This window comes from Phoca vitulina, unplaced genomic scaffold (assembly GCF_004348235.1).
Source record: "Phoca vitulina isolate PV1807 unplaced genomic scaffold, GSC_HSeal_1.0 scaffold31, whole genome shotgun sequence".
Classification (NCBI taxonomy): domain Eukaryota; kingdom Metazoa; phylum Chordata; class Mammalia; order Carnivora; family Phocidae; genus Phoca; species Phoca vitulina.
The window spans coordinates 543537-554704 of NW_022589734.1; the positions used below are offsets into that span (position 1 = coordinate 543537).

At 47.7% G+C, this 11168-nt stretch overlaps 1 long non-coding RNA gene across 2 annotated transcripts in view; it reads left to right on the forward strand.

Moving 5' to 3' along the window:
* Positions 1–11147, forward strand: part of LOC116644937 — a 40659-nt gene extending 29512 nt beyond the window's left edge. Inside the window, exons 4-5 of one of the 2 annotated variants that reach the window (XR_004301854.1) lie at positions 8201–8476; positions 10583–11147. This is a non-coding gene — a long non-coding RNA (uncharacterized LOC116644937). The remainder of the gene's footprint in view (positions 1–8200; positions 8477–10582) is intronic. The other variant, XR_004301855.1, reaches the window with a different exon arrangement.
* The last annotated feature ends 21 nt before the right edge of the window (positions 11148–11168 follow it).

An 11168-nucleotide genomic window follows, 5' to 3' on the forward strand; every position in this document is an offset into this window, starting at 1 on the left:
ATTTATATGGTGTCACCTCCCTAATCTATTTCTCCAACCTAGATATTTCTCCTACCCTGCACTCTGTATCCAACTGCCAATGTCACTTACGTTTCTAGTAGACATCCCAGATTCCACATTCCTAAACTGGATGCCTGTGATGCTGCTTCCCCAAATGTCTTACTTCCAGAGTCTTCCCCATTTCCACAGAAGGCACTCCACATTTCTACTTGCACTCTGAAATATTGGATGCCCTCCTTGGTTCCTCATTCTCTCTCCCTAGAATGAATCCATTAGGAAATGCTGCAAAGTCCATCTTTAAATATCTCCAGCACCCAATCACTTCCTACTATCTTCCCTCCTCACACCCCAGATCCCCCTCCTGGGACACGGCACTGGTTTCCTATAGGTTCCCTACTGGTCGCTCGCCCTGCACCTCTTGATTCCGCACAGAAGCAAACAGGTGCCTCTAAGAGAAGTCCTACAGGTAGATCATCTGTTCAAAACCTTCTTGTAAATCCACACCTCACTCAGATAAACTCAAAAGTCTTCTAAATTTTTTTGAGAGAGAGAGAGCATGCACATGCACAAGAGAGAGTGGGGGGAGACACAGAGGGAGAGGGAGAGAGAGAATCCTCAAGCAGACTCCCCAACTGAGTGTGGAGCCCAAAGCTGGATGGATCCCAGGACCCCAAGATCATGACCTGAGCTGAAATCAAGAGTTGGATGCTTAAATGAATAAGCTCCCCCAGGTGTCCCAAAACCCTTCTAATATCCTAAGGCTTGGACATCTGATGTCATTTCAGCTGCTCTCTGCTCCAGCCCCAGTGGCCTCCTCGCCCTTCCGTGAACACAGGACGCGCTCCTGTCCTAGTGCGTGTGCACTGGGGGTTCCCTGCCTGGAAAGAGCTCCCCCCCCCCGACCTCCTCTTACGCAATTCCTTCATGACCTTCAAACCTGTCAGAGGTCACTTTCTCAGTGAGGCTCACACTTACCACTGTCGTAAAGTAGCCATTTTCCCTGTCCCCACACAGGTCTCCTCTGGGTCACCTTCCTCATTGCACTTCCCGAACTCTACCACACACACTTCCCTTAGTTACTAGCACACAGCCTGCCCCTCCCTACCAGCACATATGCCCCACCAGGGGGGCCCATTCGGTCTGCTTTGACTTCACTAAGGTGTCCTAGATGCCACAATAGTGTTCCTGTGTCCGACACTCAGTTATCACTTGGAGAAATGATCCGCATAGAGCACCTCTCTCTTCTAGATGAGCCTCAGGCCACAGCTGTTCGTGGCAGCCATCACGAACCTTCTCTCCAGTGGTGGTCTCCTCCATGTCCCCACGTCCTCCTTCCCACACCATCCCTCCTCCACAGCACAGGAAACACTGAGAGTTCTCCCTTCAGAAAAGTTCTATCTAGGCTTATGGGTCATGTATTCCAGACAAATGTGAATTCAGATTAGACCATGCTTTATCACTCTATGAATCAGGAGCAGAACCAGAACAAGGATCACTAGAGCCAAGGGCAGGGGGACAGGCAGGTGAGCAGAGAAGATAGAAACTAACTGAAATTTAATAAGGATGAGAAATTCTCAGATCCTATCTCTAACTCCAGAATCCGCTTTTATAAAAGATGGGGAAAAGATGGAAAGAATGATCCAGAACAACCCTAGAAGGAGGAGAAGAGATGGATGGGTCTGAAAATTCATCTTTCAATTCCACAGACACTCCTGTGTGAGGGACTCACTGCCTTGTGGGGACAATAAGAAGCCAAAGGACCCATGTGATTGCTCCAGACCGGGAGATACCAGAGAAACATGAGACCAGAATTCGTACGCAAGAAGAACAGGCCTAATTCTTCATAGAAACAAAGAAAAAAAAGACATGCAAAACTTGGGGGCTGAGTCCTGACCCAGGCCTGAGCCTAGGCTGCCCTGGTCACAGGAAGCTCTTGCTGCACAGGGTCCTGGAACAGGAGAGATCCGAGTCCCTGTGACCCCAGGGCCTGGTGAGACAAGGTTTCACTGAAGGGACAGGGACAAAGGAGCAGCAAGGATGACCCAGCAGAGGAGTGACCATGTCAAAGCCCAGGATGCACTGAACACGGGCTGGGCACAGTCCCCTCCATGCTGGCTCTTCACGGCCTCTCCTGTCCCTACCCCCAGAAGAAGCACAGCGAACATGCAGACCCTGGAAGGTTCTCAGTGCTTCCATTTATTTCCTCTCTCAAACCTTAGGAATCCTCTTTTTATCTTTTTATTTTAATTTTTTTCAACATTTTAAAATTTAAATTCAATTAATTAACATATAATGTACAATTGGTTTCAGAGGTACAGGCCTGTGATTCATCAGTCTTATATAATACCCAGTGCTCATTATATCACATGCTCTCCTTAATGTCCATCACTCAGTTACCCCATCCCTCCCCCATCTCCTCCAGCAACCCTCAGTTTATTTCCTATAATTTAGAGTCTCTTGGGGCACTTGGGTGACTCAGTCGTTGGGCGTCTGCCTCCGGCTCGGGTCATGATCCTGGGGTCCTGGGATCGAGCCCCGCATTGGGCTCCTTGCTTGGCGGGAAGCCTGTTTTTCCCTCTCCCACTCCCCTTGCTTGTGTTCCCTCTCTTGCTGTGTCTCTCTCTGTCAAATAAATAAATAAAATCTTAAAAAAAAAAAAAAAAGAAAAAAGAGTCTCTTATGGTTTGTCACCCTCTCTGGGTTCATCTTGTTTCGTTTTTCCTCTCTTCTCCTGTGATCCTCTGTTTCGTTTCTCAAATTCCACATATCAGTGAGATCATATGATAATTGTCTTTCTCTGGTTGACTTATTTCGCTTAGCATAATACCCTCTAGTTCCATCCATGTTGTTGCAAATGGCAAGATTTCATTTGATAGCTAAGTAATATTCCATTGTATATATATACCACATCTTCTTTATCCATTCATGTGTCGATGGATATCTGGGCTTTTTCCATAGTTTGGCTGTTGTGGACATTGCTGCTATGAACATTGGGGTGCATGTGCCCCTTCATTTCACTACATGTGTATCTTTGGGGTAAATACCCAGTAGTGCAATTGCTGGGTCGTAAGGTAGCTCTATTTTCAACTTTTTGAGGAACCTCCATACTGTTTTCTAGAGTGGCTGCACCAGCTTGCATTCCCACCAACACTGTAGGAGAGTTCCCCTTTCTCCGCATCCTCACCAACATCTGTCATTTCCTGACTTAATTTTAGCCATTATGACTGATGTGTGGTGGTATCTCATTGAGGTTTTGATTTGTATTTCCCTGATGACAAGTGATGTTGAGCATTTTTTTCATGTGTCTGTTGTACATTTGTATGTCTTCTTTGGAGAGATGTCTGTTCATGTCTTCTGCCCATTTCTTGATTAGATTATTTGTTCTTTGGGTCTTGAGTTTGATAAGTTCTTTATAGGTTTTGGATACTAGCCCTTCATCTGATGTCATTTGCAAACAAACATCTTCTCCCATTGTGCCGGTTGACTTTTGGTTTTGTCGACTGTTTACTTTGCTGTGCAAATGCTTTTTATCTTGATGAAGTCCCAATAGTTCATTTTTCCCTTTGGTTCCCTTGCCTTTGGAGATGTGTCTAGCAACATGTTGCGAGAGCTGAGGTCACAAAGGTTGCTGCCTGTGTTCTCCTCTAGGATTTTGATGGATTCCTGTCTCACATTTAGGTCTTTCATCCATTTTGAGTTGTCTATTTTTGTGTATGGTGTAAGAGAATGGTCCAGTTTCATTCTGCTGCATGGGGCTGTCCAGTTTTCCCATTACCGTTTGTTGAAGAGACTGTCTTTTTTCCACTGGATATTCTTTCCTGATTTGTTGAAGATTAGTTGACCAGAGTTGAGGGCCCATTTCTGGGTTTTCTATTCTGTTCCATTTGATCTATGTGTCTGTTTTTGTGCCAGTACCATACTGTCTTGATGATTACAGCTTTGTCATAGAGCTTGAAGTCTGGAATTGTTATGCCACCAGTTTTGGTTTTCTTTTTCAACATTCCTTTGGCTATTTGGGGTCTTTTCTGGAACCATTCCATCTGGTTCCACAGATTTTGGATTATTGTTCCAGCTCTGTGAAAGAAGTTGATGATATTTTGATGGGATTGCATTGAAAGTGTAGATTGTTCTAAGTAGCATAGATATTTTAACAATTTTGTTCTCCCAATCTATGATCATGGAACATTTTTTCCATTTCTTTGTGTCTTCCTCAATTACTTTCATGGGTGTTCTACAGTTTTCAGGGTACAGATCCTTTTCCTCTTTGGTTAGATTTATTCCTAGGTATCTTATGGTTTTTGGTGCAATTGTAAATGGGACCTATTCTTTGATTTCTCTTTCTTCTGCCTCATTGTTAGTGTACAGAAATGCAACTGATTTCTGTGCATTGATTTTATATCCTGTCACTTTGCTGAATTCTTGGATGAGTTCTAGCAATTTTTGGTGGAGTCTTTTGGGTTTTCCACATAGAGTATCATGTCATCTGCAAGGAGTGAGAATTTGACTTCTCTGCTGATTTGGATGCCTTTTATTTCTTTTTGTTGTCTGATTGCTGAGGCTAGGACTTACAGTACTATGTTGAACAACAGTGGTGATAGTGGACATCCTTGTTGTGTTGGTGACCTTAGAGAAACACTCAGTTTTTCCCCGTTGAAGATGATATTCACTGTGGGCCTTTCATATATGGTTTTTATCATATTGAGGTATATTCCCTCAATCCCTACATTAGTGGAGAGTACAAAGGACACTGTATTTTGTCAAATGCATTTTCTGCATCTATTGAGAGGATCCTATGGTTCTTGTCCTTTTTTTATTTATGTAGTATATCACACTGATTGATTTGTGCATGGTGAACCACCCTGAACAAATCCCACTTGGTTGTGGTGAATAATCCTTTAAATGTACAGTTGGATCCTATTAGCTAGCATCTTGGTGAGAATTTTTGTATCCATGTTCATCAGGCATATTGGTCTGTAATTCTCCTTTTTAGTGGGGCTTTGTCTAGAGATATATATCTGGAATACATATATCTGGAATATATATATTATGCACAGGATATATCTGTGAAGTGCAGTGTGTCATCCAAAGCCCTTGTTTCCTTGTTGATTTTCTGCCTAGATGATCTGTCCATTGCTGTGAATGGGGTGTTAAAGTCCCCTAGTATTATTGCATTATTATCAATGAGTTTCTTTATTTTTTATTTATTTTTAAAAGATTTTATTTATTTATTTGACAGAGAGAGAGACAGTGAGAGAGGGAACACAAGCAGGGGGAGTGGGAGAGGGAGAAGCAGGCTTCCCTAGGAGTAGGGAGCCCGATGCGGGGCTCGATCCCAGCACCCTGGGATCATGACCTGAGCTGAAGGCAGACGCGTAACGACTGAGCCACCCAGGCGCCCTCAATGAGTTTCTTTAATTGTGTTATTAATTGGTTTATATATTTGACTGCTCCCAAGTTAGGGGCGTAAATATTTACAATTATTAGATCTTCTTGTTGGATAGACACTTTTGTATAGTGTCCTTCTTCATCTTTCATTAGTTTTTGGTTTAAAATCTGGTTTGTTTGATATAAGGATGGCTACTCCAGCTTTCTTTTGATGTGCATTGCCATGATAAATGGTTTTCTACCCCCTCACTTTCAATCTGGAGTTGTCTTTGGGTCTAAAATGAGTCTCTTTTAAGAAACATATGGATGGGTCTTGTTTTGTTATTCAATCTGATACCTTATGTCTTTTGATTGTAGCATTTAGTCCATTTACATTCGGAGTAATTAGTGAAAGATATGAATTTAGTGCCACTGTATTTCCTGTAAAGTCGCTGTTCCTGTAGATTGTCTCTGTTCCTCTCTGGTCTTTGTTACTTTTGGGCTCTCCCTCCACTCAAAGGATCCCCTTTAATATTTCTTGCATGGCTGGTTTAGTGTTCACAAATTCCTCTAGTTTTTTTTTTCCTGGACACTCTTTATCTCTCCTTCTGTTCTGAGTGACAGCCTTGCTGGATAAAGTATTCTTGGCTGCATATTTTCCTCATTTAGCACCATGAATACATCATGCAGTCCTTTCTGGCTTCCCAGGTCTCTGTGGACAGGTCTGCTGCCAGTCTTATACGTCTAACCTTGTAGGTTAAGGACCTCTTGTCCTGAGGTTCTTCTAGGATTTTCTCTTTATCTTTGAAATTTGCAAGCTTCACTATTATATGTCTAGGTGTTGACCTATTTTTATTGATTTGGAGGGGGTTCTCTGTGTCTTCTGGATTAGAATGCCTATTTCTTTCTCCAGATTAAGGAAGTTCTCAGCTATAATTTGTTCAAATAAATCTTCTGCCCCTTTCTTCCACTCCTCATCTTCTGGGACTCTTATATTATGGATATTATTTCACTTTATGGAATCTCTGTGTTTTGTAAGTCTCCCTTCGTGATATAATTGTTTCTTTTCTCTCTTCTTTTCAGCTTCCTTATTTTCCAACATTTTGTTTTCTGTATCACTGACTCACTCTTTTGTCTTGTTCATTCTCGTTTTTATTGCTTCCATTTGGGACTGCATCTCAGTAATAGCATTTTTAATACCTGGTTAGATTTTAGTTCTTTTATTTCTACATTAAGGGATTCTCAGTGTCTTCTATGCTTTTTTCAAGCCCAGTTAGTATCTTTATAATCGTTTTAAATTCTAGTTCAAACATCTTACTCATATCCATATTGATTAAATACCTGGCAGTGAGTACTGCCTCCTGTTCCTTCTTTTGGGGTGAATTTCTCCATCTCATCATTTTGTCCAAAAAAGAATAGAAGAATGAGAGAAAAAATAATAATAACAACGACAACAGAAAAAAAAAACAAAAAAACAAAAACAAAACAAAACAAGAAATAAACAAAAAACAAAACAAAACAAAAAACTAGATCCTTGGTGTGTTTTGGTCAGCTTATTAAGAGAAACTAGATCCCAAAATAAGAAAGACAAACATATATATACAAAAATAAAATAAAATTCAATGGAAGGAAACAAAAATTTAAAAAATATATAATGTATATATAAAATTTAAAAAGAATAAAAAAAGAATGAAAAAATAAGAAAATAACAAAAAATAATACTGAAGGACTAGAGAATAAAAAAACCCATGATGCTATATACTGGTTTCCCCAAGAGCTGAAGCTTCGCAGCCCCTGTGATCAGTTGTCCCTGCCGGTCTTCTGGGGGCCGGGCGTGTTGCGCGGATTCTTGGGGGGACTTTGCCCTGGTGGAATTGCTCCTCCCTGGCAGAGGCCGGGCGCAGTGTAAGCAGCTCTGGACTCCACCAGGTGGCGCTGCTTTGCTCCCCGAAGGCTTCCAGCTCCGATGCGCGGGATCAATACGGCTGCACCCTGCTCTCTAGCCCGGAGCTGAAAATGCACCCCCCGCCCCTCCTTCAGTGAGCCCGCACCGAGAAGCAGTCAGTCACTGTGGTCTCCCTGCTTGCCCTCGGAACTCTGTTCACCCAGCCTGTGACCACGCGATTTTATGTCAGGCATGTGACCGAGTTTCAAAACTCCAAACTGGACGGACTCCCGCAGCGTGGCCCCCTGCAGTTCCTCCTGGGGGGCGGGGAAGGGGGGTTCTCCAGTGCTTCTCCCGCCTGCTGGGCCCCTGCTCGGAGAGTGGTTTGCCGGCTGCGCAGCGGTTCCCGGGTTAGGGCAACACCGACACCGAGCAGAAAGCCGGCGCCTAGACCCGCTGATTGCAGCCGGCTCCCCGCTCCGCCGCCCGGGAGCTCCGCCGCACTCAGGCACCCCTGCTCTTCCTGCGAGCCCGGGATCCGGAGACCACACTGTCCCACCTGGATTCCGCCCCCACTCCGCCCCCGGAGCACCTTTAAGCCAGGGACGTCCCTCACTGGAGCCGACTTCTAGAAGTTCTGATTTTGCGCTCTGCTGCTTATAACACTCTGCGGTGGCCTCCTTAAGCAAGCTGTCTCCGCTCTGCCGTGGCCTCCGGTATTTCACCCCGGATTCACGTCTCCACACCTCCTACCGCCCAAACTGGGGTCGCTTTTCTGCTTGTAGACTTGGAGGCTTTCTTTTGTCAGATCTCCCGTTGATTTACTGGGTGTTCAGAATTATTTGATAACCGTCTAGCTGATTCCAGGGACCAGCTGAACTTAGGGTCTCCTACTCCTCTGCCATCTTAACTCCTCCCTAAGTTCCTGAATGTTCTGACCCTTCTCTTCAGATCCCCTGAAGACACATGTCTCCCGCCATCCCATCACTGACCATGAGGTCACCCTGAGGTGCTGGGCCCTGGGCTTCTACTCTGAGAAGATCACCCTGACCTGGCACCGCAATGGGGAGGACCTGACCCAGGACACAGAGCATGTGGAGACCAGGCCTGCAGGGGATGGGAGCTTCCAGAAGTGGGCGGCTGTGGTGGTGCCTCCTGGACAGGAGCAGAGATGCACGTGCCATGTGCAGCATGGGGGGCTGCCCGAGCCCCTCACACTGAGAAGGGGTAAGGAGGGAAACTTGGGCACGGAGCCTCCTGTCAGGGACATGAGGAGCTCCTGTGGAGAACTTCAGTAGGGTCGGGGCTGAGAGCTGGGGGGCAAGGCCCTCTCCTTATCTCTTCCCAGCGTCCCCTCCTCGGCCCCCCATTCCTGTCGTGGGCATCGTGGCTGGTCTGGTTGTCGTTGTGGTCACTGGTGCTCTGGTGGTTGGAGCTGTCATGTGGAGGAGGGAGAGCTCAGGTAGGGAAAGGGGGTGCTCTGAGTTTTCTTGTCCTTCTGCAGTGTTTCAAGCCCAGGTGGAAGTCTGTCCTGCCTTGTTTGTGGGCAGAGCCGACCGCACTCATGTGCTCGTGCACCGTGCGGCTCATGGCTCCGTTCACCGTAGTAAAGCACAGGTGAGAGTGAAGGACAGATTAATCACCCCAATGAATGTGGTGACAGACCCGATTCCCAGCAGTCACAGGTCAGAGAGCAAGGTCTGTGCTGAGGACAGACTCCAGGAGGACGGTTGGTCTCGCCCTGCCATCTCTTTTCTTCCTGTCCCTGATCCTGCCTTAGGTCTGCAGTGACAGTTCTGGAAACTTCCCTGTGGTCCAGGCTATCCGTATCATCTAGGATCTCGGGCCCTGCCTCCTCCATGGCATCCCATGGGATGTTTTCTTTCCCAGGTGGAAGAGGAAGGAGTTAAGCTGAGGCTGCATGTTAAGTATGGAGGGGGTGATCCCTGAGACCCTGAGACAGTGTAGACGGGACCCCTCGGGGAGCTCACTCATGCCACAGCTCCTCCTTTGGTTTCATCTCCTGTGAGTCTGACCACAATCTGTCTGTCCTGCCCCAGGCAGTGACAGTCCCCAGGGCTCTCTCTGCTCCTAAAGGTGAGACCCTGGAGGGCCTGACGGGAGGAGGGGAGGGGGGAAGGGGCCATGACTGGGTAGCGGGGATTCTTTGAGGAGGATACTTTGAGCATGTGGTGGGCTGTTGAGAAAGTCCACATGTATATGACTGACCTGAATCTGTTCATGATTATTTTCTTTCACAGTGTGAGCCAGCTGCCTTGTGGGGGAAAAGCGACACAAGATGTGTTCACTTTCCCACCTTGTGACATCAACACCCCTGATTTCTCTTTCTGCAAAGGGCATCTGAATGTGTCTGTGTTCCTATTAACGTAATGTGAGGAGGTGGGGAGACTGCCCCCCTCCGCACACGACTGCCCCCCTCTCCCCGCCCTGACTGACCTGTGTCCTCTTTCCTCATCTGCTTTCGTGTTCCAGCCGAGGGCGAGTGGGCCATCTCCTTCCCTGTCTTTATGTTACACTGAGCTACAGTTTCTTACTTCCTTGTTGAAAATAGGACTCTGGAGGTGAATTGGGTTTTTCCATTTCTTGTCATGAGGAGTGGATGAGTTAGTGAAAGGAGAGGCTTCCTAAAGTTTGAGAGAAGAAATAAATGGAAGCACTGAGAACCTTCCAGAATCTGCAAGTTTGGTGTGCTGGGTCTACTCTAGGTGGGGACAGGAAAAGGCTGCGAGGAGCCTCGTGTGGAGGAGCCTCATGCCCACTTGGTGCTCAGTTCAACGGGGGTGTGACATGGTCACTGCTCAGGTGGGGAGTCTCTCTGCTCTCTTGTCCTTGTCCCTCCAGTAGGACCTGGGATGACAGAGCCTCGGACATCACCCAGACCTTGTCCTGCCTCCGGGACTGACGGTGGGCAGCAACGTTGTGTGGCCGGGTCAGCCTCGGCTCAGGCCTGGGTTGGGCCCCCGGCCCATCTTTGGGTGTTTCTTTGTTGTTCCTTTGTTTCTGTAGAGGACTAGGCCTCTTTGCATGTTCCGTGGGAGTCTGGTCTCATTGAGCTTCGGGTGTCTCCTGTCTGACAGCGGCAGGAGGTGGTTGGCCCGGCCGTGTCTCCACAAGGCCCAGGGCAGCCCCCGCGCCGGGAATCTGTAGTATCCAGAGGTTATTTTCACACTCAGTCAGGACTTGCCCTCCTTCTGGGGCTCGGTTGTTCTTTCCATCTTTTCCCCAGTCTTCTCAGACGAACAGACTCTGGATTAGCAGACGGGGGGCGTGCGGGCACCTGGCATTTTAAATTCGTTGCTGTTCTGTCCCCAGCTCTGCTTGCCCGCGCTCTGCCCTCCTGATGCCGTGCGGGCTCCAGTCCCCAGTCAAGGAGCTACGGACGCAGCAGAGTCTCCTTCGATTTCTGTTCGGCTGGGAAGGAGCACCTGGGAGTCGAGGATGGCGGTTTGTTGGCAACGGGAATGGCCTTGGTGTGCAGGGGAGGTGCTGTGAGAGCAGGGAGGGAGGGAGGGGGGCGGCGCGGTGAGGGAGTCCGGGGCGCTGCGGAGGGAGGAGGGGCAGCGGGAGGGCTGTCCGGGCTGCAGCGGCCGCAGAGTAAGGGTAGTGCCTGTGGACTGGGGAGGTGCTCCACCCTCGTCACTCCGTGACTGGCGTAGGTCGTGCGCCACAGACGGGACACGCGCGTGTCGCGTCTGGGAAAGACCTTGAAGTTTCTGCTGGTCTTCCCAGCACACTTTGAGCCGCGGGAACGAAGATGAGGATTCCCCCGTGGCTGTGCCTCAGCCTTGCTCGTGGGGCTTGTTAAATAGGGGATTCCTTGACCTTGTGCCTAATCCTCGGAGCCTGTGGGTCTGGGGCCTGGTGCTCAGCCGGATGGGGAGCCGCTGAGGTCGGGGGG